This window comes from Struthio camelus, chromosome 14, assembly GCF_040807025.1.
Source record: "Struthio camelus isolate bStrCam1 chromosome 14, bStrCam1.hap1, whole genome shotgun sequence".
Classification (NCBI taxonomy): domain Eukaryota; kingdom Metazoa; phylum Chordata; class Aves; order Struthioniformes; family Struthionidae; genus Struthio; species Struthio camelus.
This window is the reverse complement of record NC_090955.1, coordinates 11,354,763-11,382,243: the sequence shown is the minus strand read 5'-3', so window position 1 is coordinate 11,382,243 and position 27,481 is coordinate 11,354,763. Positions and strand designations below refer to the sequence as shown.

Sequence of the window (27,481 nt, the reverse complement as noted above, 5' to 3'; positions counted from 1 at the left end):
ACGAACCAGATGTAGCTGCTGTGCACTGGGTGTTAACCTCGTACCTTTCTGTACACCAAGCGGCTTTGTGTTTTTGCTGTATTGCAATAATGCTTGCAAATCTGTTGACTGCTTGGGTCTCCTGTCTCCCAAGCAATACTTACTGCTCTTATCTTCAAAGACCTTTATGAAAAGAAAAATCAAGAACTTTTTATCCTATGTCACTCCTTACTGCCTACTCAGAGGTACCACAGGGCCCAAAAGTCCCTTGAGGACTAAGCCCACCTCTTGATGTGGAGGCAAGAAATAAGAGATTCTTATGTTTTGTCAACTTGCCGTACGATATCAAGCTCGATGTCTTTGCACCTTTGTACGCCCTTTCTGCTTTTAGTGGACTTTGTTAGGTTATAATGTTACTGTTGCTGTTGACTGACGTTTCCTAGGAAATGTCCTAGGTGCGTACCTGGCTTACGTAAGCCTGAGACCAGCACTGCCCTTCATTATATTTCATGTGATGCATATACTGTTTTTGGTGGGGGGGAAGGAAGCACCAAGCCTCTGTTTATATTTCACTTTTACCTTTGAAGTAAATATCAGGAAAACAAGCTTTGCAGTGGAATATTAGGCATGTATTATTGTAAACTAGAGATGTACATATTGAAAATAAAATATTTTTCCTTTAGGAAATAATCCAAAAGGGAAAGTAGGGAGGAATCCTTACCAGTGCTGAATTTGGCAAGGCTTTTATTCTCTTTTGTGGGTCATGAGTGAGGGAAGGAAGAGATATCCATAGGGATATTTTAGAGAGTTTATTTTTAATTAAAAATGGATAGGTTTCTTTCTGACTCGCTGATTTTTTTAATCCTGCTGCATATATTCTACATGGGATATATAACACTGTCTTGTAAATAATCAATCATTCCATAAGCCTTGGGGGGGGGGAGGGGGGAGATTGCTTTCCCTGCTGAGTTGGTGCATAAAATATGGGACTCGAGTCTTTTTGGGGTGGGAATCCAGCAATGCACACAACAGTCGGTAAAATGTTTTGTTGATTCTGAGCAAAAACAACAATGTTCTGTGCACATATTTTACCAGATGAGAAGAATCAAACGCTTGTATATGAACTGTAGCAGGTGACAGGAGTGATCTTGCCTACACAGGAGTTTGTGTACTGATCTCTCCAAGAACGATGGAAGAGAGCATAGGCAGGTTTGCTATAAGGAGAGCTGCAAAACAAGGAAGAAAGGTAAAAGGTGATCAGAAGCAGTTAGAGATTAGGGAAGAGGAAAGACTGGGGGAAATACCAAGCAAGAGGTCAGGTAAAGAGAAAATTAGAGGGGTGCGCTGGAGAAACATGCCAGCTGTACTGTTTTTGATTGTGATACTCAGCAGTTGTATGACTGGCAGCAGAGCTTGCTCTTGTATGCTTTATAAACTGAAGGCAAACTTTATTTTTAACACAAAGGTATGCTAGTAATACAGTTCTGCAGTCTTCCTTAAAAATAATTTTCCCATTCATATCATAAAGAAATGTAGCCTTTCAATAACTAATGTGCATCACTTTCTGCAACATGAAATAATATAACTTAGTCACCTATCTTTTGATTCAGTATTCACTGCTTGTTATGAAGTACACAAAGCACTGTGATTAAATGTTGAGGCATATCATTGGATTTACCTAGATGATTGGTAGTAGTAGTAATGAATCTTCTGTATGAAATTGTATTTTAGGTCTCACTGTAGGACTGCAATGTATCCATTTTATCTAATAGTTGAACTAAGGTTTTGCTGATGGTCAACACTGACGTTCAACACCTGATCTGTGCTTGTTTGTTGCTTTATAGTTTAGGGATGCTGCTGTCTTTTAATTCCAGTTTTCATTCTGTTAACTATGGCAATGTCATGTTCATGAAATTATATTTAATGAACCAGTGCTCCTGCTGATAGCACTACTATAATTGGATCTGGAATTTCTGTTGAAAGGTATTGTGTGTGTGTGACTAATGTCTGTTGTTTTGTAGCTTATTTGGCTTGAAATTTGGTTAACAAGACTTCGTCCTAAATTCAAATTTGCTGAAAAGGTTGACTTATTATGGTTTTGTAATGGAGATAAGACATGTAGTTTCCTGAAGAAAGCTTTGTAGAAAGATTTCACATTTTGGGAAGCTTTGTAGGAACAAGGGCTTTAGTTTTCTTCGATTACTTTAAAAAAAATAAATAAATAAAGGGCTATTGTAGCTTAGCAGAAGAAACAAAATATGGTATTGTATTTTGATTACTTTGTTTTTTTGGCTATGCAGAAATGATTCCTTCTGTTGGGAGACTTTAAGAAACAATTACAAGGATTAACATGATGTTAACGATGACTTAGTTCATAGATGTTGACATGGTTCCTTTTATGTTTTGAATAAACAAGGTAGGTCAAGCAGGTAGCATCTGTCCAGCCTCTGAAAAGTCAGGTTTGACATGTCATGCTCATTGTTTGGCTTGCTCTGTGAAGGACTCTGCAGCAATGAAAGAGTTGACAAAGTTGGATGGGTAGCGTGACCAAGTCTGCTAGGAAAAGAACAGAAATGTGTGTTAGGCTAGAGAGAGGGTGTGCAACAGATGGATTTTGAGCATATCTGCTGTGCAGAAGAGCATGCAGAGGGAATACTTATTTCTTACTGCTTGTACTTGGGGATAGTTTCAGCAACAGAGCTGTCTCACTATAGTAAGTCAGGCATGTTGGTAAAATACTTTTTTCTTTTTTTTTTTTGGCTGTGGTATATATTGCAATAAAATGTGAAGATCAGACCCCCCCAACTGCTGAAAACTCATTTAGCTTGCCTTGTGCCTGTTTTCCACCCAAATTCTTGGGGAAACTACAGGTCGCGTGCTTCTCTTGCAGTAAGTGAAGAATAGTTGCTGCAATGTGGCTTTAAAGTATTTTACGCATCCAAATCTAAACCTTCTGGTGTTAGAATATGAGGTGCTAAATTTTGGTTTAGTAGTAAGAAGAGAAAATAGCAGTGACCAACCTATCTTGTCGACGTTCTAGGTACAATTCCTACTATTTAAAGTGAAAGTAAAGAATTTGAAAAACGAACAAAAGACAAGCAGCGCCATGAATAAGCATATTTAAAATTGCTATTCTAAACTGGTGTAACTTAGCTTTCTTCAACAGATATAGAACAGTTGCTGAATTTCTTCTACTGTACTTAAGAATCTTTGTGCTTCTCCAATGCCTTCTAAAAATCTCATTTGCAGCAGTTTTAAAATGACACATTCTGAAATCTTCAGCTTTTATTGGCACCAGTAAGACTTTAATGGCTGTTGGCTTCTGAAAGTATATTTGATTTTAACGTTACATTTCGTTTTAGAAGAACATTTATGGAGTGAGAAGGATACGCTGACTCCCTCCCTCCCCGTAATTAATAATTTTATCATGTGCTTTTGCTGTGCCTCTCCAGTAACCGTGACTCACCTTAATACCACTGTTTGACATTAGAAGCCTCTCCAGAGAGGAAGAAAATCATTCAGAAATGAGCTAGATAAAGGTTATTAAACCAACACTTAAGATTCTGGTCCTGCACATTTTCCTTTTACCCCCCTAATTAAATGCCAAGAATAGCAATGTGGGATTTTCAGTATATACATATGCTGTGAATACACCTGTATCGGAGGGAAAGGCACCAACAGGGAGCTGAGATTTTATTCCTGGTCGCATCCTCTTGCTTATATATTTGGAATACTATTTAGAAAAGGTGTGTGTGGGGGGAAGGGTTGAGGGGAATCTTGGTCTGAGTCTCCAAAAACTATGTGATGAAGTACAGACATGGTGTGTGGGGGGTGTGTGTGTATTTTTAACTTCCTTGTATGAGTCAGTTTTTTAGCTTAGGTAGTCTTACTGGCTGCAGTGGTACCATTTGTGTAAGTATTCATGCAGTTTTCCTTTAGAGTTTGTCTGGTTGGGTCAATACTATGTATATGCATCGCTGCTTATAAACCTCTCATTTGTCATCTCCCAGGATGTTACAGGGCTAACTTAACTCTCAGTGTGAATACATGGAATGGCTTATTTGCTTTCTAACTTCAGTTTTAAATAAAACCCCCAAATACCCCCCAAATTCTGTATTACTTCAGACAGCTGAGGTTTTTTTTGATTTGTTTCTAAAGCTTCTACAAATCATGTAGATAAGGAAAAATTTAATTTTTGATCAATAACACTTAATGCGCTTAGTCACATTCTTTTTAACAGGTAGGAGATACTCGTATCTGCAAAGCAGTGATAATTTGTGATGTTACTGTTCTGACTCCAGTGCGTGACCCTGGTGAGGTCAGGTCCTTTCAATTAGCAAGATGGTGTTAAATCCCATGCTGTTATGCTCTTGTCAGGCTTTGATTTACGGAATATTACATAGGTTTGCCATTAAAGTCTAATTTCCTCAAAAACAATGTAGTGCGAGCTTCTTTTCTTAATTCATAAAACTATCTACTGCTTTTTCTAATCCATTTTCCCAACCTTGTGTGTCAAATTAATACTTCATGAAAAATATTAAAGGTCTTTTGGATCTTTGGTCTCTTCTTTGTGTTGATTTTTTTTTTCAGTGAACTTTGCGTAATATTTTATTAAATGATTTTACTCTCATGAGTGGTAAACAGGTAATTCAACTTAGCAGTGCACAGGTGCTATTCTTGATATTTAGTGCTTACTGGAAGATTCCCAAATAATTATAGCATCTCTAAAAGCTTTAGAGTCCCCAAAGTGCTATAAAACTGTGCTGGTAGTTGTCCAGGATAACTAATGCTTTTTTCTATTTTGTGAGAAAACCAGGCTATCTTGTAACAACCAAGGACTGATCAGTTAAATGGAGGTCACTGTATGCTGGTGCTATTTCTGTCTACTTCATTCTGTGGTACTGCAAAGAAAAATATTTTTCTTTAAATCCTGATGAAAGGTGACTGTAGAACCATGTTTGACAATAAATTCTTGTTCTCTATCAACTGTTTTAAGTCTTCGAATAGATGCTTTATTTTTATTATGAGGAGGAGTTTTGTTACAATCTCAGCTTTTGTGCTCTCTTAATGACGTTTTCTAAATAAATAATAATAAAAAAACAGTAACAATCTAGCAAGTCTACAAAATAAGCATCACCTGGTTCCACAGTGGCTCCTGTCTGTAACAAAGGCTGTTCAACATCTCTTGTAGTCATGTTCCTATTACGCTTTTTCTGCGATCTTCCCTTGTATTTCGCTCTAGTTTCTTGACCTGTTTCCTCTACTGCCACCCATTCTTCATACTCCCATGCCCTGCACTTTGCTTTGTCCTCTCCCATCATTGCCATGTCATCCTTGCCTATGTCTATCTCTTATTTTTTGTCTTCCTCTTTGTCAGTCCCTCACCATCAAATGCTTCTGACGGTCTATTAGTTCATTGTGGTGTTGTTCATAGCATTGTTGCTAAACGGAAAAGAAGTCAGGCAGAAAGGTTCCAATTCGAATAATGGAAAATACCTGAAGAGGCATGCTATTATGGATAGGGGAATGAAAACGGGTAACGATACAAGAGCTGTTGCATTGGGTCTAGACCTAATGGACCATTACACAAGGAAAATAGCAGTGTTTCCAGTCTCAAAGACATGGCAGAAATGAGCAAACTGACCAAAAAGATACTTCTAAATATCTTGGCAGTGGAATTTGGATGGCAGTGATGGGTTTAAATAGCAGTCAACGGGAATGAGGAAGAAGAATTCATCATATACTAGGTTCTTCACTGTTGTGTTTTTACAGATTCTTTTCTGTCGTTAAGTCAGAGCAAGTAGGAAGGAAATAGGTAAAAGTTAACAGTCTTGAAGGATCAGAGTTTCTTTAGTTTTTCATCTGTTTTATCTGACTGAATTCCATTGTGTGCATTTGCAAATCCTTTTGATCCAAAACTAGGAAAAAGTGATGCATGCATTTTAGGAGTAGAGTAAGATAATACTGTTCCAACAAGGATTATAGGAGATATAACGCTACTAACAAGCCCATCTTTCTTCATGTAGAAGTGCAGCTGTTGCACAGTTCTCGCACAAATTTAAGTGCGGGTACTGTAACTACCTTTCCTGAAAGGGAGCGTGACAGGAGAATGCACTGTGGATCTGAGGGCAAGAAAATAAGATATAAAGTACATCAGGAAACTATCGCTATCCATGAATTTCTTCTGTGCAAATCCCACTGACCAGTATCTTTATGCTTAATAAACTGGGCCTGTTGAAATGAGTGGCAGTCACAGATAATTTATAATTCAAAGATAATCTTCTATGTAAAACTAGCCTTTTCCCAAAGGCTATTTGAGTTTGTTCTGCAGCCTTGTACTGGCTCTGAAAAAATGCGTCAGTTCTTTCGAGTCCTCTGTCATCAACTGCTGTATCTCACTTGCTGTTGAGACGCTAATACTATCTTTACTAACTTCTGTCCTGCATTTGCTAATAGTGTTCCTTTAACCTAACCAATTACTCAGTTGAGATGTTATCAAGAGAAATGGATGTTAGTCACTTGGTGTAAATCTATTTGCAAGGCTGTAGAAATTTGTTTCCCCTGTTGCAACGCAAATCAAACACAAGACTGACTTGCACTTGACTCCAAACACCTTCTCTAGTCACCTCTTAGCTGGAAAACCCTCTCAATTAACTACTAACAATGTGTTGCCTCCTGCACTCATTCTGGTTTTGATATTTTTTTTTAATCCCCGCTTCATCAGCGTGTTCTTTCATTTCTTTCAAATGTAAGTTTTTGGACATGATTCCACGAACAGGAGCTATACTCGGACCTGATGACATCCCCCAGAAAATGCTGTATGATAGTGCCTTCCTTATATTCCTGAGGTGAAGGTCAGAATTAGGGTGATGGGAACTTCTTTGGTCCTGGATGTCATGTCAGCTCCTACATCCACTAGGTTTAGTGGAATTTCAGCTATTGTATTGAATTAAACTTACTGTTTAAGCACCCTTTGTGGTTTCTCTTACGCTGCCCTTTACATTTAGGAGGTGCTCCCTTCAAATATGTTCATAGCTGCTTGATTATCTGTCTTCAAATTTGCCCACATCTCACTGTGCAGTCTCTAAGAACTTGACATTAGGTAGGCATCAGCTGTGCTAATGTCAGTCTGTTGTAATGATGTTATTTCATTGTTTTTCATTGCACTTACCTACCTTTTGCTGTCTCTTGACTTAGCTCTCCTGTTTTGTTCTATGCTTACAAAGAATTGAACTTAGTAAGTTCACTTCATGATAAGGCTTATGATATTAAAATAATAATGTCAACCCTGAGGTCAAATTTTAACCAAAATGAGTATTTCCTGAATTGATAGATATTTTCTTATTAGAAGATTGTTTTCAAGGAACATGAAAATAGTGCTGGGTGGGAAAAATGGTGAATTGTGAAGATCTGGATTTTCTGGGTTTTTTTTCATAGGCATGGTATATAAAAGAGTATGTATTTTGGTTTCTGAGGTTATTCCGACATATTTCAGTTGGTTATTGTTGAACAACTAGAGATAAACAATAAATCACACTTTAATTGGATCAGTTGGAACAAGAGAGGGATTTTGTAAAACCAGACTGATTATATTTGCTTTTTCTTTGTATATACATGTAACCAGTGCTACTTTTGCCTCCATTATGGTTCATCTTTGAATTAAAATTTTTTTAAAAGTAGGTAGATAAACTAGGCCAAAAAGGCATTTTTTTTTTATTTTTTAGTTTCCCAGTTTAACAGCTATGAAGGCAAAATTACAAGTTCTGTGTTGTTAGGTAAGGATGAAGAGTCTGAATTTTGAAGAAAGCTTCTCTGTGTCTTCATTTTAAGAATAAATATGTAAGCTTGTTTCCTTTTGGGGCGGAACATGATGTAATCCTAATTTTCAAATAATTTATTTTGAAATACCTTACCCAAATGTAGTTAACCATGTTCTATCCCTTGAGTCACTATTAAGAGTAGTATGAAATGTGCAGGATTGCTACTGGTCTGTTGCTAAAGGTGTGTCATGTGCTTAAAGATGAATAATGGTGCACAAGAAATAAGGGTATCAGTTCTAAAACTTCTTAATGCTATCTGTAGTTGAATGGGTCTCTCTTTCATTTTGTTCTGCTTTTTTGGTCAAATGAAGAGAAGACCACTACGCTGCAGCATTTTCATTATTGATATCTTAGTGTTTAAACGCAGTAAAAAGAGGCAAAATAGAGAAATAACTTTTTGTTAAAAATTAATTTAAAATTTGAGTAGCACTCAGAATCCACAACCAATGTTTATATTGATGCACCAGTATCTGCACTTGAGTTTTGAATTTGTTTCTGATATCACATGCATAATGTATAGCATATCTCCTAACACTTGGCTGCTTTCTACTGGATATTTGCAGGCTTAACAAAAGGTGTTTAATTGCAAGCTAAGCCTATCTGGCATGCAATAAGGTAGCATTTGTTAAAAGGAAATCTTACTCTTTGCTAATATAAAAAGAGCATGAAACAGTGATTATAAGAAATCTATTAAAGCCACCAATCTTCTTAAAAAGATGAAAGAGGTGAATGAAGGGTGAGGGTATGGAACGGTTTTCAGAGCTGCGCTTCTGCTATTGCATCCAATGTATGTGGCTAGAAGAAGGTCGAAGGATGGCATTTTCTGTAAAGGAAATGTGAGCAAATAGGTCATAAACGTGCTTACAAAACGTGAGTGATCAGGTGATATGTATACTTAAAAAAAAAAAAAAAAAGAGGGGGTGGAGATGAAGAAAAGTGTTTCCATTTTGAGGTTATGTAAGTGGCTCTTGAAGCAAGTGGGACAGCAATCCAAGGAGACTTGGGGAAAACACAGAAATTAGCATCTGGAAGGGGAAGAAAACGCTAATTGATTTACCTGATGAAAATAGGGGGAAAATACTATTCGGGCATTAATGAGTAGTAGAAATCAAAAAAAACTATTTGTTTCAGTGTTTGTATTTGTTTCAACTTTTCGGGCTCTGTCCAAGGTGAGTTTGCGGAACTCGCTCAGTTGGGCTTCAGGCAGTGCTGTCTTCAACAGAGCTCTAACTCAGTGGATGCTTACCCTTGCCAGCTTTGCTGGGCTAGGAAAGCTCTGACTCTGACAAGATAGTCCTACTTCAGTAGGACCTGGGTGAAGTTGAGGCAGGTGTAGAGTTAGTGCTCCTTGCAGTCAGCTGTAGTGAGCTGCTAGCCTCTTACCTGCTCACCTACCTGACTTTTAAATACTTCAAATGAATTCAAGGCAGAACCTGCTCAATAACAAGAATGATTTTTTTGGTGACAGACCTCAGTGCAGTCTTTTGCAGGGATAAGCAGTAAAAATCTGCATGTGTGGAGTTGCTGTGGAGTAACCAGTATGCAGTGGCAGTTGGAGGCGAGTTGATTCTCTTAGAATTTGCCTTAAGGGTGCTTGCTGGTCATGTGAGTAATGGTATTAATTACCTTGCAGAAGCTTGCAGGAGTAGCCTGCTCATACTTGAAATTTCCCTGAGATTAAAGGTAGTAATATCACTTTCTCCTTGAAAATCTTTACATTTGAGATTCTGCAGGACTCCTTTCCACTACAGCTGAATAGGCAGTGCATGTTTTGGCTTGATGGCCAAACAGTCAATAAAGATGGAAAGCTGGTATCTGTCGAATCAATGTTTTCTTCTCCCCTACCCTTATGTTCCTAAACAGAAATGAGGGAGAGTGGAAGATGTTGAATTTGATGTTTAGATGCCTCACTCTTCCTTTGTGTTTTCTTTTAAATTGTGTAATGGGATCCGAATTCCTCACTGATACTGGAATAGCAAATTTAGTGTTCACACACATGTGCAAGCGTGCGCACATATGCTCTCGCACATGTATTTATTTACTCTTATGCCTGTTGTCATTGCTTCTCCTGCCTGACTCTTGCATATTTTGGAAGAACATTGGTTAATTTGGGAACACACCATTATCAATATGTAGAGAATGACTTTTATTAATCTAAGACCACTGATGCTCCCTCAGAACCTGTTGATCTGTAAGATTGTAACAGAGTGGGTTTAAGTGAGATAGGAGTACTCGTCCCTGAGAGACAGAGGCATTCTGCTGGGGGTTGAAGCTATGCAGGTGTTACCAGGACAGCTTTTGCTCCAGTGGTTCATGTCTTAAACAGCCCAGTGGATCCACTGTTGTTGGTATATTGGGGGTGAGAATTGGCAATTGATAGTGTCATTGATTACCTGCAGCTAGCCAGGGGATTGCTGCCATTCATTCTCTAATGCTGGTTTTATAAACTTATATAATGTATATATGACCTGGTTGCTAGTAACTAGGTTTGACTGCCTCAAATCTGTTTATCTGTCTTGTGCTCTGTTTCAGGGAGAGGGAAGGAGGGTTTCCCACTAACACAGTTGAAGTATAAGTAGGAGGCTGTGGAACAGCAGGGAGCATCTGGCTTTCAGGTTTCATTGTGGGCTTTCTATTCACTTCTTGTTTCAGTTTTCATTCTTATTCTGGAACTTAATTGTTTGAGTCTTTTTTTTTTTTAATCTTGTATCTGTCAGAGGAGATTTGTTAGAAAGTATGTGCTGCTTGAACTTCAGGCAAGGGCCTCCATCTATGGAACTTGTTCCCTGCCACAGCCCCCAAGAGCTGAAATCTAGAAATATTTTTGAGAAAATTCATTTGATTAATCCTTTTTATCATGTTTTGCCTCTTGATTTTCCACAATTGATGTTGTAACACATCTGTTGTGATAACTGCTGTATTGACACGATATGCAGAAATACTCCTTTTCCGTTTCTTCACATATCCCAGATGCACGATTAAATTCACTGTATGTAACACATCTTCCAAGGTAACCATCCAGTCTAAATACTACATATACTTTGTTTCGTATACTAGATTAAGACACATAGAGGTGAGTCAGTTATACACTTGAGCAGTAATTCATGAACCAGTCCAGAAGCATTTTTATAAATGAGATTCTGTCCTTTCAAGTTTATTGTCAAACATAATGTTAATTATGCATTGGGTACTTGTCTCTACTACTAGTATGGCAGTAGTAATGTTAAATCAATAGACATTCTGGACAAGGTACAGAGTCATTTACATAATTAGTGTGCAGTTGCTTTGAGCTTTTTCGCAAAGGAAACCTGTGGTATTAATGAAGGTGTCTGCTCTGGTCATGTAGAGAACACTTTACTCTTCTACCATTTTTAATCCCTTGCCCCTCCCCCCCCCTTTTTTTCTTAAGGTTGGAAAGGGGCCAAAGTATTCTTTATGAAGCCGTTTGCAAATGCCTTGCCATGAATTTGCCAGCAGGGGATGAATAGCGGTGCAGCTGGCAGTCTTCCTATCCTCTCCAAGGCTGCTGTTGCAATTCCATTTATAACACTCTTAGGCAACAGCTTTCTGTTTCACAATTTCTCTTTTCCATCTTACAATGCAATAAACCTCAGTTTGGTTACAAAGCTATGATGTTTCATTAAAACTAGCTATTGTAACTGTTACTTAAATCCAGTTTTGGCAAAAGCAGAAACCTAAATCAGTTTTTGAACCAAGTACATCCCTACCAACCTGTGTCATTATTTTGTCAGTGAGCATTTGAGATTCATTTTAAGTAAACTTTAGGAATATTCCTCCAGTACTGCTACATTGCTTCAACTCCACTGAAGTATGTGAGGTTTACTGTGGAGTGGGGATGGAGGTGAAGTCTTACTCATGCCAGGCAACAGGAATGTGAGCTGGGTACGGCAGCAATTGGTTATAAGACCTTTAATCATAATACTAGTTAAAGACTAGCTGCAGAGCTGTATAGTGTGCATGGAGACCTCTTTTATTTAAAACCTTTCTGTAATTTTTGGAGGAGGAACTTGGTTTTCAATTTCTTGTAATAGGAGATTAGTTAGGCACCGGAATTGTTAGCGTTTTCTGCACTTATCTGTTGTAATGAAGCTGATTCTGTTCTGTACATTTGCCTGATTTCCAGGAAGAGATCTATAAATTAACATATTCTTCATAGCCGGTCAACATGCACACAAATGAGAATTACTGATTGTTTTGGACCAGCTTGTAACATGTGTCTAACATCACTGTACTGAGTATAGTGAATCACAACTTTGTATTGCAGAGGTTGATATCTCTGTTCAGAAGAAGGAAGGCTCTGTTTCAATTAGGAGTAGTTATTCACAATAGGAAAGATGCCTGCTCCCCCTCCTTTTTTTTTTTTTTTTTTCCCTGTTGGACTATTAAGAAAAAACTTAGGAAAAGTCAATGACATACTTATAAACTTTCTAATTGTGGAAAATAACTATTTATGACTATGAGGAGAAAACTTCCAAAAATACAAACCTAAAATTGTGACTGTAGGTGTAACTGATTGTTGCTGTGATAAGAGTAGAATGATTGCTTTTATTAGATTGATGAATCAAGTAACTGAAGAAAAGATGAACTAATTTTTTAACTCTTAAGTATCATTTGCCAAGTAGTCTTTCATGACAATCGCATTGCTACTGCAGTTTGTACCGTTTCAGTTCCCTGACATTGCTTTACATTTGCCACGTTTTTTATTGTAGGATATTCTATAAAAATAATAACTAGAAATCCCATTTCTAATCCTGAGTAAAAACTTAGTAAATTAAAGATGGAAATGTAGGGAATGCAAGCTCTCGGAATATGTATGATCTGTCAAATCACAGAAGCTACGTGGTATACTGCTTTTCATGTCAACTTCTCATCTGTAGTAGGGGATCTGAGTACTTAAGGATGGTCTGTGCTCAGAGGTGCTGTTTGTAGGAGGGATATTCAGGGAAGCTTTGCAGCCATCCACCAGGGTTTTGCAGGGGAGGGCCTGCTGCTGCAAGGTGCTGGGCAAACAAGTCTCGCTGAAGCCAGTGGGAACCGCAGCCATTCGTTGAGTGCGGCAGCTCAGGTTTTGAGGTGGAAACATTCCTGAAAACTTTCTGATTTGAGTTCTTCAGATGGCAGACCAGACAGAAATGCAGGCCCCAAATTTTTTTTTTTGAACGTATTGTAGCATTAGGATTTGAATGAGAGGGACATGAACTGGAAAGACTTTCAGACTCTAGCTGGTTACTGAAAATCAAGTAAAAGCTTTGTATTTATAATGTAGTGGTTGCCAGAAAGTACCGAGGACGGTGTTTTGCATTTTACAGATTACTTAAATAATGCATTCTCAGGAAGTTAAGCTTCAAGGCACTGTTAGGTGTGAATATGTAAGTTTTGACATTTTATTTACTTACCTTCTGGTTTCTGAGCGCTAAGCCTGCTCAGTTTCCTGTGGAAGCAAGGAGATGAAAAGAAGCCTTTTTTTCTTTTCCCTTTTTTTTCTCCTCTCTCCTCTAGAATGGAAATACTGTTAAAACATTGAGCGGATTCAGTGCTTTAAGAAAAGTATCAACTATTGCATCCTGCTGTACGGTTGCGAGTACAGTGCACATTCTGCAGTGTTGTGAAGTGTTTCTGAAGTCCTGGTAAGGATAATGCTAAAAATAGACTTTATTGTTTTTTGCCTTCACATTTGCCTTTATCACTCAAATAAGAGTCCACCTAACCATATCTATTGGTGTGCTACCTCATGAGAGTTTAATGATGACTTTCATCCAGTGTGAGCTGTCGGTAGGTCAGCGATGCCTGGTATCTTGGATGGAGTTATGGAACTTCTGGAGTTTATTACCCTATTAAAATTCATTTTAAATGTCAAAGTTTCTAATTTGTACAGGGAAACTTAACTTAGGAGCGTCTTCAATGTAACACATGCTTTTCTCCTTAGGACTGAAGTATCAGATTAAAATGTAAGAAGTTCTCTGCAGGATATTATATTTGATTATTTCTATGTTTGAATTTAGGTAGTTTGCAGAGGTGGGTATTAGAAAAATAACTTAATAGTCTTTTCAGACTTGCTTTTATGCTAAAAATTTAGAAAGGAAATGTAGCTAATTTTAGCCAAAAGCACTGATTTTTGAAAAGGGGAGGGAGGAAAAAAATTGAGGAAAGCCTAGCTGCTATTTTTATTTAAAAGAAGATTTCGTGCTTTACTGTCCCCTGAATGACTCATTGCATGTTTTGACCTATTTTCTATTTGTTCTGTAGTACTGCATTAATTTAATACTTCTGACTTAAAGTGGTGACCTGTCTGCACTGTTCCTCTGCCTCCTTGCTGCTGTGGTGGGCACTGGCTCCTCTTCTGTCCTGGGTGTCCTTAGCCAGATGGCTCCAGCTAATAACTGCTGAACAAACGTGATTTACAGAAGGGAGGGTATTAAAGAGCAAATAGATGACCAGACGAGGTAGTCAATAGTGCAAAGCTAAACTTTCCTAGATGATGAGGTGATTGCCAGATAATGATCAAAGGAGATGCTGTGTTCCTAAACCCCTTTCAGGGTGATTGTGTTTGAAGCTCGATCTACAAACATCCCGTCTGTCCGCTGCATGTAAAACCTTGCCACAGCCTGAAGCGGGAACTTTGATAAATAGATTTTTCCTTTTAATGAAGAAATGTGTCATTAAAGATATCAGATAACATAGATTTTAGCTTGTTGATCTCTGTTAAATTCCTTGCATGGGACTATGAGATTAACGATGGAGGCAGTAAAGTAAGAGAAAGATAAGTTAGTTCAGTGATAAGGATTGGGGAGAGTAATCAGGTAGTACTTTGCCAGTTTGAGAAGTACAAATGTTACCTCATTTAAAAAAAAAAAAAAAAAAAAGTTGTGATGCTTGTATCTAGTTTCACTCATAGCGCTCTGCTCAGTTCAGGGATAGCTAATGGAGAGCTAAAGAGGAGTGTTAGACAAATACAATGTATAATGCATCTATCTCATAAAAATTCAGGTAGTATCATTTGGTATCATGCAATAATTACTTTTTGACAGGAAGCTTAAGCAGCACAGGACAAAAATAATTGAAGGTGGTTTTTACACCAGAGACGTAATTTTATTTGAAACAAATCTCTTGGCTATTGATATATCCGCATCATGTATAAGAATTTTACTTAGTTGTAAATATCTATCAGATTCTCCTTATTGCTGCAACTTTATCAGTCCACGCTTACAAGTTTGCACCCTCGCAGTTCGTGTTACGGGTATCATTTTCAGAGATGTTGGCCTGCATCTCTAATTGATTATTGCTGTACTTGTGGGCCTTGAGTAGCTATGCCTAAACCCATTAATCTAGCTATACGAGATGCTAGAAGTCTATACTAGATGCCAAAGCTTTTGATAAAACAGATTAAATCCCTTGTAAGAAGGGAATGGCATTAACTGTAACAAGAATTTAGATTTAATCATCAGGTTTTCAAGACTTGAGCTTCAAAAGCTTTGATTACATCATACTTTATTTAGAATTTATGTCCCTGATTTATTCAGCCACTTAAATGTTAGCCTTCTGAGTTGAATATGTTCCTGTTTGAGCAAATGTTTAAAAAAAATACTGATCTTTACTTTGGCATCACAAGAAATGAGTTGAGACTTTTTTTCTTCTACAATTTGAAGAAGAATGAACTATCTTAAATTTAGGAATTGATCTGAGAGGAGTTAATATTGGGGAAACTGAATGCTTTTTATATGCTCTGAATGTAGGTTTCAAGACAGTTAATTTCAGAATGGTATAGCTCAGCAGATGTGCAGAATTTATAATAGATTTCATCTTCACTATGAGCTATAATATATAGCTAGATAAAAAAAAATCTAGGAATACTATCAAGAGGGAAAAATCTCAACACAAATCAATGACAATTTAGCTGAGATGCCAAATGAGTTGTATTCTGCGGTTCATAGTTTTTCAATGAATAGACAATGTTTTACACATGCATTGTCACTTCTTTATATATTGATTAATCTTAATACTTTTGTCTAGTTATTAGTGTTATTTGGCTGACAGTACCACCTAGCGAATTTGGCCGTTGTCATAAGATGTAGTGTTATCTTATACCTTCACATATAACATGTCCTGTCCATAATACTGAAAGCAGAACAAAATATCTCCCTTTTACAGAAGGAATACTTAACGTGACTTGTCTGTGCTTTGAGGCAGAATTGTACAGTTCATGCTGGAACCTGTGCTGCCACAACCACGTTGCTGCTAGTGCTGGAGTTAGTAACTTTGAAGCAGTTTGGATTATGTTTATGTTTAAGCTGGAAAAATATCTCTGGCTTCTAGCTGTAGGCATACTCTGTTACAATATACCTCAAAGGCCTAACCGCCTTCTGTTATTAAAGGTGGGCGAAATCTAAGTTCCTTTTTTTCTGTCTTCCATTCAAAGCAGCCCATGTACTTGGATTGTTAGACCCCTATGTTAGTAGGGAGTTCTTGTAGTCAGGGCTTCTTGTATTATACTGCAAAAGAAATTTGAGTGGAAAGCTCAATAGCTTAGTGCAAAAGAAATCTGGTCTTACATGTGTTAGGGAGGTTTTGTGGTTGCAATATCTCATACTTCCATCTTGTGCTTCTTTCTGATGTTTCTTTGCCACTGAATTTGAATGCGAGGCCGGTTGCTCCTCTCTTCATTCAGGCCCAGAAGTTCCTCCTGTAGATGTGTGAGCTGGTAGTTTCCTCATAGTGATATTGTGATAGGTTTTGGGTGAGGGGTGTTTGGGGACTTTGCCCATGGCCCTTCGCTGCTGCTGTTTGTTGTTGGGTTCTTTGCGCAAGTGAGAACTATAATGAATGCCTTGGTCAGAAGATGAACTGTCTTGTGTTCATAACGCACCAAAGCTAAGTACTGAAAGAAGTTTAGTTTTGTTCAGTATATGAACAGCAGATTTCGAGCGTTGCGCATCTCATTCTTGCTATTGTGCCCAGGTGTACTTGGACATAACAGTGAAGTTGTGCAGGTGTGAACAAACTTTTCCTTGTGGAAAGGAGGAGCTAGTTTGCTGTACCTTTGTACGCCTTGCCCTGGGAAAGCTTATGTAGCTGAAGACAAGTAAGTCAGCTGAGAAGAAACAATGCCGAGGATGATACCGCTTTGTCTTTGTAAATCCATGTTCTCAGTGCTTTACGCCTTTGCCTGTGCTTGTGCCTGGCAGGTCCATTGCAGCTGTCTGCTCTATCTCTGCTCATGTCTGAGTGGTGGTTGCACCTAGGAGTGAAAGACAGCAGGGCCATAGTATTTCCTACCCACTCTTCAAAAAAATCTTTAGTCTTCTATATACACATTCAGCAGGGGGCTGCAGCTTGAGCTATGACTTCCTTTAGGTCACAGACAACAGTTTTAGTGCAACTGAACTCCTATCAAAGGAAAGTCTCTCTATTAATTAGAGAGCTTCTCTCTTAATTAGAAAGAGAATCATTGGCCAATTTCTTCATTTGTCAGCATTAAAAAGGTCAGAAATAGTTCCGAGTACAATGTGTGTGTCACTTGTATGCTTCAGGGTGTATTGTTCTGTTTACTTAAGTGCGACAGACAATTTTCAGGTGTATATCATTCCTATTGAGCTGGGTATGTATCTACAGCTCTGCTGCTTAGTAGTTGCATTTGTGAGATTAAGGAATGCGATAGCCTCTTTCTCTCTGCCTCTTCCCAGGTCTATTTATCTTCCTTTCTTCTTTCCCCCTAAAGCACATATAGATTTTTTTTTCTTGGCCATATTTTAAAGTTGCTCTCTATTTTTCAAGTTTTTGAGTTAAAAGCTATTCTGATAAGAGTAGAATATAAAGGATGAACTTAACTCTTCACGTATATTCACAGATACAGACAAGCTGTAAAGCATGTTCTGATTCTCCTGACTGCTGCTGTTGATCTCCTGAATTTTTATTGATGCACTTCGATGCATCGATGTTGATACTGAAGGACACGTATCACATCCTTGCTCAAATGAGATTCTTTTGGTTTGGTCAATTCTTACATTTTAATATTGCTTAATGTAGGTACTGTTGAATGAGCACATACACTTTTAGGGGTGACACAAATTAATTCCCTTCCCATCATGAAGTCTCTCCATGGATTTATCACAAATTGCTGCAGCTGTGAGTGGTTCCATGCTCTCATGAGAAGTATGAGATTAAATTCTGTCACTACTGTACTATTTTTAATTAATTTAACCTCCAAACTAATCATTTCCCAATGCCGGTTTCTCCCTCTTCGGTCAGCGAATTAATTAGTTAATGTCAAATTAATTAGTTAATGCAGTTAATGATTAAAAGCTTTATAAAAGTGATAAGAACAACTGTTACAGATGCTGGAAGTACTGTGGAAATAGAGGCTTTTTTTTTTTAACAGAAAAATAGGAAAGTTGCATTGTCACGTTAGTGGCTTGACTACTACTATTTTAATATGGAATATGCTCAGCTACAACAGCAAGGGGTGGAAATTTAAAATCTAGCGCAGACGGCTAGATTCTGAAGAGAGACTTTTTCCCTTGATTGATCTCCAGATCATTAGAAAACTTGAATAACTCTGGCAGAGTAGAAAAGAATGGCACTGCACTGTTATGTTGAGGAAGGGGCATTCTTTTGCAACAGAAATTGAGGTATGTCAAAAATGACCGTAAATTTCTGAGCAGCTTGGAAAGGAGTTTGAAGTCCTTGCGTTATTTCACTGGTCAGTTTGGTCTGTATGTTTTGATACAGTGTCTTTTTAAGGTGATGTCTTGCTGAGTATGTGGTGAAGAAGGGGGAAACGAGTGCAACAGGCTGAACAGGTATACTATCTTAATGAAGATTGTTTTTTGCATCTGTGTTCCCTCATGATGGGGTTTATAGACTGTAATGGTAGGTCAGAAGGTGGCAGGGAGGTTAGCCTAGCAGGACAAGCTTAAACCTCCCAGTCCTCTTATGAACTAAATAGGAAAAGCTTAAGGAGCTGGGCAGTGAGCCTTGAAAATCACTATTACCAGGTGAGTTGGCAATGTCATCTTGTCATCTTAAACTTCTGGCATGTCAGCTTTGCCAAAACCAAGAAATTGGAGCTGGTTACAAGATGTGACATTGAAAAAGGCAGTTATTGGGTACAGCCAGCTACCACAGAGTAACATGTATCTAATTCTGAAGCAAGATGGTTGCAACTTGATATGAGTACAATGCAGAATATTGAGACAAAGCTGTGTCTACCCAGGAGTTCGAGGAGATCATCCACTCTAGGTAAGGCAGGATGCAAGTGCCTCTATTTTTGAGAATTAAAACATGCTTTATTTTAAACAAATGGCTTCTGTCACCTTGCCGCAGGTACGTCTATACTTTTCCCACATATCAATACAATCAGTTCTGTCTAGTGTAATGGTTGGGACTTAGGGGTCATAACACAGAGACCTGTTAGATTGGTAGATCTTTTCAAAGAAGCCAAGGTTGAGTATTGAGTACCAGAAAAAGGTAGAAGGAACAACAAAAAAAACCTGAAAACTTTCTGTATGTGAAGAAATATTTTTGAAGGCGGTTTTGACTTTCTGCTGTCCAACCTATCCTTGTGATCTTAATACTCAGAAAGCTATCAAATACATGGCTAAACTTTATGCTGTTACCTTTACTTGAAACCAGTGTTTGAATGTTATGTCTTGCAATTTCTGGAAAAATGCCAAATTTAAACTAGTTGTCACTAGTAAAACTTGTCTTGTAATGCTTAAATTAATCAGAGTGCTAGGCTTAATGGGATAAGTGTTCACTGTGGTAAGTCTGCACTACTCTGAAGCCCCTTGAGATTAATTCTGTGCAAAATGATTATCACCACCATCAGCAATGCTCTTAACTACATAAGCATTTTGCATTAGCAAAACCAAGGTAATGAAACATAATGCAGATTGGTTTTAATAGAGGAAACAGCATGTCCAGATACTTTCACAGTGAAATGTTAGTTCTGGGGTATGAGTTAGCAAGTGGACAGATAGAAATGGAATAAGGTACAAGCTCTGTTTACAACACCTCCCCCCCCATCCCCTCTAGGAATAAAAAAAAAAGGGGGAGGGGATGGGAGAAGGAGAAAGGACAAAAACAGGCAGCAGTCATGATGCAGCAATGGATCTAGTTACTTTAGGTTGGTTTTTTTTTTTTTTTTTATTAACATATAGATCACCTTTAGTTGGAGAGGATAACCTGCAGCAGTTGCTGCAGAACTTGGAGATGTCTGATGCGAATATGAATATACTTTTGACAAATCATTTGTACATGAACTAGTTGTTTCTGCATTGCACTTTGAAACTGGAAGCTGTCATGTCTCCTGTTCATCTAATCATCCTGGCAGCTTTTCTCTGAACCTGTTCACTCTTTTTGAATATGCATGTCCAGGACTGGACAGAAGTCCAGATGCAGTCTCACTAGGAGGCCCTTGTACAATACTTCCTTATTGTTGTTGGCTAGGGTTTGTTGTTCATCCTCAGGTTCAAAAATACTTTTTTGTAAGTATATTGCAGTAGCTCAGTGCCATTGTATAGTAAATGCTGGTCTTCCATCTTCATGGTTGTTTGCAATTAATAAGATCTTATAATCTTGCATCATCTTTTATTACAGCCCCCCTAAGTATACAACATTGAATGTTTTACTATATATTTTCATCCTATTTATTTTTCCAGACCTCAAAATTATTTGATTTTCTGTGTATAGTATACTGATCCTCTTTTCTGGTGGTGTTGGCCAACACTGTTGGGAAACCTCATCAGCACATACGCTCCAAACATTTTAACTTCTTTTCAATTTGATAAATCTCTGTTCAGTAGTACTTGTTTGCTTTGCTTGAACCATCTACTTACCTGTACTGGAGTTTCCCATTCCCCCCCACTTCTCTGTAAAGTTATTAGGATTTAATCACATAGGTAGAACCAAGTCCATATGTAAGCGGGTTATAGGCTATGGTCCTTAAACTGAAAGCTTTTTTATAGCAGAGACTGCATTTTCAAAAAACTTTCACAGTAGCTGGGACAGAACTCTGTTCTTCAGGAATATAAATAATAAACAGCAAACTTGATATTTTCTGCTTTTTACTTTTACACCACTTAGTTCGGTCCTTCAGTATTGTGAAGTGTTCAGAGGAAGTTATGATGAAGGGACTAATCCTACAGTCTAGGTTTGTGTATTACTGTACCCACTAGATTACGTGAGTCTTTTCACACATCCAAATGACTCCAGAAGTGGACTCCCAGAGTATTTGCTGACAACATTTTCCACAGAATGAGCTGTTAATTTGCTTTTAAAGAAGCATGCTACAATACTTAAATTTTAAATCTAATAAATTAGCTGAATGAGATGTACTTGACAATGAAATAAGGTGCCCTTATGCTCTTGTTTTTGTGAATGTTTTCAGGTGTCATTAAGAGCTTCAGCGCCTGAATTTTAATAAAAGTTGGTTTTAAATTTGGTCTTGTTGTCTTTAAATGTCTTTTACAATGCAGATATTGACTCAACAGGGAGGATGTAATGCCTATTTCATAACTTCAGTGAACCATTTCCAATGATATTGACAAGTTTCAAAAATGGCATTGTATTATTTGTCATGATTTTTTTATAAATCAGGTATAAATGGGGAAAATGACTGAAATTATCCTAAAGATCCTCAAATAGGAGATAACAAACTATTTAAATGAATAATACATAGCAAATGGAATTACTGAGCATGAGTGTCTGAATCCTTGCCAATTAAACATGGGCGTAAGAGAAGATAATGGCTGACCTGATTGGAAAAGAGGTAACTTCTTTAAAATACACTGGCTAATCTAAAACAATTACGTATACAACTAAGTCTGAAACAATTTTGGGAAGAGGTATATTCTGTTGCATTTAGTTAAACAGGCTTAACTGTTATGTCGTTATGTATATAGATACAGAGAGCTCGGAAATGGTAGAGCTTAGTGATTTAGCATGATGTTGATGTTCCACAGTGGTGAGTGAGGACCATTTTAATAGGAACTTCCACCCTTTTTTGTATTTAAAACAAATGCACAAAAATGGGCAAAACAATAGATTGTATGCTTTAAATAATATGTAGCATTTTTCAGTGAATTTTAAGAAAAGATTATGCAGAGAGAATGGTTGCCTATAAACAATTATTAAATGAACCCTCTCACTCTTTAAAATTTCTTCTGTAGCTAAAAGAAAACACATGTGCATTATTTTCAATGCTTCAGCCTAAAGCAGAAAAAACCCAAATAGTTGTTATGCTTGAAGACTACCGAAGGCATACCATTGCATCCAGAGGAGAATTGGACCCAGTATTGCGTAGTTTGGATGAACCGTTCTGCTCTGGAAGACCTAGTTCTCATGAGCTCTGTGGGGGTCACGACCACAGAAGTGTTTCGAAGTGCAGGAGTGAAAGCTGACGTAGAACTATACGAACTGCTGAGACTCTGCATTACAATGCAGTTTTGGTGGAGCTGGGATGTTAATCGTAAATGTTAAACCATTTTATCTAAAGAAGCTGGGTAGATAGAGAGGATGACTTCTATTGTGCTTAGTATGGTAGCTTTCTTACTCTTTTTCAAAGGTTTATGGCCAGATCGCTCAGTTTTTTTTTTTTTGAATGCTCGTTCCCATCTCTGGGCCTCAATATTAATCCCACCTATTGTACAGAAACAGAAATGAAAGGACATCTTATAGGTTATTGCAGTATTACAGTCCTCCTTGTACTGGCTTATTTTCTTATGCTAGCAGCCACTGGCCAGGCACTGCAAACAACATTATTAAATTACAATTTTTGCTTTGTATCCTGGCACGATGAGATGCTGTGTCAGAGGTGTTGATCACTGAGAACGTTTTCTCTTCAGATGCTGGCACCAATACAACTCTAAGTTAACTGGCAAAGTAGTAGAGTGATTAAGTGATTGTTGTTTTGCTTCTACTCTCTGCTTGCTTAACGAACAATTTCTGAAGAAAAATTCAAAGCTGTGCCCAAAGATCTGGGTCTGCTTTGGCATAAATAATGTGAAATTTATTTTCTCATTTCTAACTGCTTTTACCAAGTAATTAGTGCAATTTTAAAAGTTTCCATGCCCTTCTACTACGCCATTTCTAAACTGATGAAATAGCAATTTAACAATTAAATATTGTATTTACTCCTTTTATGCTAATATACAGTAGGATGGAGAAGAAGCTTTGGGTGTTGGAAGATCTTTTATTTTGTAGCTCTGACACTGAGTGGTGTAGCTGTGGGCAGGAAACTTGCTCTCTGTATGCTAAACCTAGTCTCCAACATCAAACTTGCCAGCTGTTGACCTTGTGTGGCTAACTCGTATTGCATGTCACTTTTGTGTAAGCATAGCCAAGGACAAACAAGGTCCAAATCCAGTGGCATATCAAAGATTGTAACTGGTGATCCTCATGTTACACTTAAAGTTAGATCATAGACTAGTTAAGGGTTGGAAGGGACTCTAGGGGATCTCAGTCCAACTCCTGCTCAGGGCAGAGCTAACTTGGACTTTAGATCAGGTTCCTCAGTGCCATGGCTGAGTGCTGAAAATCTCCAGGACTGGGAGATTTCCCAACCTGTCTGGGCAGCCTTCTGGCTGGAAGGGACTTCTGGAAATCAGCTAGTTCAGTCTTCTACTTGAAGCACAACTACTGCCAACCCTAGATCAGGTCAGCCAGGGCTTTGTCCGCCTAGGTTTTTAAGGGTGGCAGTTCTCCACCCTAAAACTCATAATGCCCAGCTGAAGCTCCCAAGCTACAGTGTGTGGCCATTGTCACTATTAGTTAACTTATTCTCAGTCTTGTAGTGATGAAATTCCCAAGCTGCTTGGACAATCTTTCAGCCTCTCAAAACAAACCAACCAACTTGGTTCTTGACTCTCCAAATTGTTATAAATGACTTTATCTTCAGGAGGGCAAGCTGGTGCAGAAGCTCAAAGTAGTCAACTCTATCTCACCAATAGGGAAAAGTCTTCGCTGAGCACTTCATTTGAATAAGTATTTTGTGTTTTAGACTTAACCAATAGACCACAACCCTCAGCTTGTATATGAGCAAAGTCTACTGCTTGTTGTATTTAGTACTATGAGGTCGCGTACTGTTTGTGATGGTGAGGTCAGCTGAAAAATATATATAAGCATGTGTGTGTATATATATATGTATATGTACACATGTGCAGTTTGAATGCTTAAACGCTTGGCTTGGTGTTTGATAATATTGCATCGTACCCGGTTCTTTCAGTTGATAAAAGTTTCTTAATTCTTCCATTATTCTAGCTTTCTATTTTCTCTTTATTTTAAGGATTGCTGTTTGTCTGACTTATTTCTGAATATAAATTTTTGCTGCTTTCCAAAACACTTGTTTTTATGGAATCACTGTTTTGCTATCTTTAATAAATGCCAGTGCCCAGTGAAGATGGCTATGTACTTTTACAGTGCTTTCATACATCTGTTCTTTGAAACTTGAATTGTTTTTTGTGTATTCTTACTCTTAAGGTAGTACTGTAATTTCTCCAGTGATTAACAAGATATATTTTGAATTATAGTGTTCCTTTTATTTCTTGTGTAATCCTTTTCTAACGTTTTTACCTATTCAATGTGCTATAAACTTCTGGAGAGAACAGAACATTATTTCTACATTTACAATTTTTGAGGAAATGACTAACTGGACTTATTTGTTGACCAAACGTGTTGGTTTGCAGCTCTAAAAAGCATGCAAGAACAATGGACCCTGGTTAACATTCTGTAAAAGTATGCAGCTTTGATATATGTATTTGCAGATGTCTGCAGAAGGCAGATAATCAGTATTCTGAAGAAGTGTGCAAATTGAAGATCTACTTGACCACTCATAATTACAGCATTGTAAGGACAGAGTGGCACTGAGAAGTAACAAAGTGGCCTTTAATCTCTTACACTGTCAATTATAATCTGCCAGTGTTTATGAGAAAATATTTTGGTGGCTTTAGTGTACTATTTATGTGACTGCTAGGTGGGAATCTTTTAGTTATAAATTTTACTCAGACATAATGAATATATGTTGCTTAAGAATCCCTTTAAAGGGGCCAAGTAGCTAAAATCGTGCCTTACTGTTTGGTTGAAATAGAAGTTCCTGTCACTGATTTTGGCTGTTATTTCTGATCCACTGTCTTTGGTATTGAAAGGCGGTGAATTTTATCCTGCTGACTTTTTTTTTTTTTTTAGCTTCTTGCTAATTTGAAATACTACAGAAAATATCTCCATTTGATTGTTTTGCTGATTTACCCAGTTACTGTTCAGAGATTTTTAGGAGCAGTAACTTTATTGCATTTTGTAATACTGCTTGAATTTTTTCTTCCCCAACTCCCTTGCTCTGAGTTTTGATTAATTGCACTGAATATAAATACCAGTGTTTCTAGTATTCAAGCTCTTGCTTGTATCAAGAAAAAGTATAAAATGTCACATTAGATGTTCTGAAGAGAAAAACACACTGAAGTGTTTCAGAAGGAAAAATAATGACCTCACAGAATCGTACAAAACCACGTACTATACCATGAGACCTATGGGGCAACACTTTAAGTGGTTTCACCTTCCATTGCTGAGTAAAAGGGTTGATATTATTCAGAAACTCTGTAAATTTCTCAGCCCTTTACAGGGATAATACCAAAAGGTAATATTAAGCAATGACTTGTAAATATCTCTCTGTATAGGAAAAACAGCTCCAGTACACCTTCAGGTATAATAAAGCAAGTATCTGACACGTTGCATGAGCTATGTAGTGCAATTGTAGACAATTTTCCTTACATTGGAGGATGGAATTTACACGTTAGCCCCAAGAAGCACTGCTTAGCGGTTTTTTTGTTTTCTAAGCAAAAGCAAAATTTATAAGTTGCTGCTTAATAACATCTAAAGTGCTAGTTTCTCCATGACGAATAATGGAATTTACAGGTTGCTATTTAACAATGGCCACAGCACTGTTTTGCTTAAGGGAGAACAAAGTCTATATAGTTAGGAAAAGGCTTTTACTCTTGAGTACAGTCCAACGTTGCTATGTGTGACGAAGAGAATATATTATGAATGCACCTGGTGGGAAAAGTCGTGGGAGAAGCCATAAAAGGAGTGGCATGTCTGGGTTTTATTTGCAGTGGTAGATGCTCTTAACTGTGGATGAATGCTCAGAAATGTTTTGCTGAGGATGCTACGTGTTCCACTTGTACCAGTTGTTTCCATGCATACTACATTTCATCCTTTGAGCTGAGATCTAGACTTGTGAGAATTTTCTTCGGCTCTCTGGACTATGTCCATAATTCAGCAGGGTTAGTGTGGGAGCTGTGCTTTCCACTGGTGAGCACAAGCGAAGCTAGCGGAAAAGAAACATAAAGGAGTTCTGCCCAGAAGGCTGCAAGATTTACTTGCGCACAACTGTTACTAGCACAATTTGATATTTCCAGTCTGCTGGGTGTTCTATTTGCCACTAGTGTTTTCTCTCGCATTATGAGAATAAACGATTTCCAAGGTCACTGTGTTTTATAAATGCATTAACAGTAATTTCCTCTTGAGTGATGTTTTCAGCAGTTACCTGCTTTGATAGCAAGTGTCTGTAGACGTTGTTACAGGAACTTCAGTATTTATGCTTGAGGTCTTGGTAGCCACATCTTGATTCCATGGATAATAAAGGAGGGATATTCTGAATAGAATGTTGAATTAGAAGCTAGGCAAGATCAGGAATCCTATTTACATCAAGAACAACTTTGCTTTGCCCTTTCCTTTACTTTGTTGCTACACATGGCAGGTACAACAAAAGCTGGAATATGGTGGTAAACTCCTCTTGCGTTTTGCAATTCAAGCCATCAGTTAAATGTAAATAGCCTTTAAAACTTCATTTGGTTTGAGTAGTTTTCACAGTAATGTTGCAAAACTGTTGTCAGCACCTTTGTGTTATTTAAAGTGCCGACACAAAGGAAGCCTGAGCTAGATCAAATATGGATTATTCTTTCTTTTGAAACTTGAGTGTTCTTGTTTCCATCATACTTTGATCATTATAGTCAGATAGTTTCAAGCATATTCTTTTTTCATTGACCTATTTGCTTTTTTCAGATGCAGTTTTAGTGCAGTTGCACCAATAGTATTTGGGAAAAGATGGGCTGATAACAACCCTTCTGTGACTATCTGGTAAAAAAGGCCAAAGCACTTAAGTTCTTCCTCATCTTATGCCATGAGAAGGAAACTTCAACTTCCATTGCTGTAGCGTTGATGCAGTGCAGCTACTTGACCCTCTGTCTTCATTGTACCGTTATTCTGTTCCTTTACTGACTTTCCTTTGTTCCTTGGTCAAACTCCAGCTTTTCAGTTCTTCATAATCACTTCCAGTCTGCTGTATTTATAGTTTTGTTAGTTCTTACTGCTCTGCTTCCCCATCTTAAGCATCTTGAGCTTTCAGGTGTCATTAAGAGCTTCAGCGCCTGAATTTTAATAAAAGTTGGTTTTAAATTTGGTCTTGTTGTCTTTAAATGTCTTTTACAGTGCAGATATTGACTCAACAGGGAGGATGTAATGCCTATTTCATAACTTCAGTGAACCATTTCCAATGATATTGACAAGTTTCAAAAATGGCATTGTATTATTTGTCATGATTTTTTTTATAAATCAGGTATAAATGGGGAAAATGACTGAAATTATCCTAAAGATCCTCAAATAGGATGGGAAAA

General features: G+C 37.7%; 1 protein-coding gene across 48 annotated transcripts in view; it reads left to right on the top strand.

The window, feature by feature from the left end:
* The window catches only part of FHIT (fragile histidine triad diadenosine triphosphatase), a 620,374-nt gene that overhangs the window by 77,326 nt on the left and 515,567 nt on the right, over positions 1-27,481 (top strand). For 13 of the 48 annotated variants that reach the window (XM_068906915.1, XM_068906958.1, XM_068906955.1 and 10 more), the window contains one exon: positions 13,320-13,447. The exons of the other annotated variants lie outside the window; for them this stretch is intronic. The gene's annotated coding sequence lies outside the window, so the exon portion shown is untranslated. The remainder of the gene's footprint in view (positions 1-13,319; positions 13,448-27,481) is intronic. 48 annotated transcript variants of the gene reach the window in all.